Below are 1084 nucleotides of genomic sequence, written 5' to 3'. Positions count from 1 at the left end.
AACCCCGCTCTAGTTCGTAGACCACCTAGTGGTATGCCATAACAATAGTTATCCTAGGGGCACAGTCATAGTTGACAACACCCTAAATTTTGGATCCGCCATTTTTGAAGAATATGGGACAAACCATAGGTCCTGGCCTTCTCTGCTCCAGTGTTCATTTGCCCCTGGCTTCAGACAATATGTAGATGAGTCCAGCCCCAAGGAAGGACCTGAACCCCTTAGGATCCAAGAAGTATTAACTGTAGATTCCCCTTCTCCTCCATTAGTTCCAAGGCCGGAGGTGGTGTCTATCCTAGTCAAAACAACCAAGCTGGTGATAATAGACTCCTCCCCCAGCTCGAAGGGTAGGATCTTTGTTTTCTTTATAAATGCTTTTTGAAACATTATTTTTGTGAACAAACTCTTTTTAGGCAAAAACAACCAGGAGCTCCCAACCCTACGAAATGCTTTCCAGAATAAGAAAGCCGGTGTAGGCCCCGTTGTGAAGAGGCTCAGGGTGGCGAAGAAGACCACCCCTGCAACGGGGAACACTTCAAAGTCCCTTGCCAAGAATAAGGATACGAGCTCGACTTGGGAGCTAGCTCCGGTGGCTAATGTTGTTGTTGGGTAGCTTCCTCATCCCCCACCTCGATCCATGCCTCCTCAAGTTATAGAAACAGAGGCCCATACTATCAGAATACATGTCGATCCTCAAGACCTGGAGAAGATTCTTGAAGCCTTTCGGGTATCATTTATGAGACCGCGACTCACATGGTGGGTCATGCTTATAAAGCCAGCTCGAGGGATCTGAGGACCATTGAGGAGTGCAGCCCCGAGAACGTTCTTGAGTTTGCCATGGGGATGAATCTCACCGTGAGTTCCTTTCCCATACTTGGTGGTGAAATTGTTTTGTATTTTTTTCTACGCCCACCTTATATTTTTAACTTGTTCTATCATTTTGTAGTTTGTCCTGGCCCAATACCACAGCATAGCTCGCACTAAGGCCAGAAATTACGAACTCTGGGCTAAGCTGGACGCTGCTAAGCAAAATGAGCAGGCCGCCAAAGCCACCTTGACAAATGCTCAGAAGAATGAGCAAGCTGCC

The sequence above is a fragment of the Humulus lupulus genome, chromosome 3 (assembly GCF_963169125.1).
Source record: "Humulus lupulus chromosome 3, drHumLupu1.1, whole genome shotgun sequence".
Taxonomy (NCBI): Eukaryota; Viridiplantae; Streptophyta; class Magnoliopsida; order Rosales; family Cannabaceae; genus Humulus; species Humulus lupulus.
Note: the sequence above shows the minus strand (reverse complement) of the source record.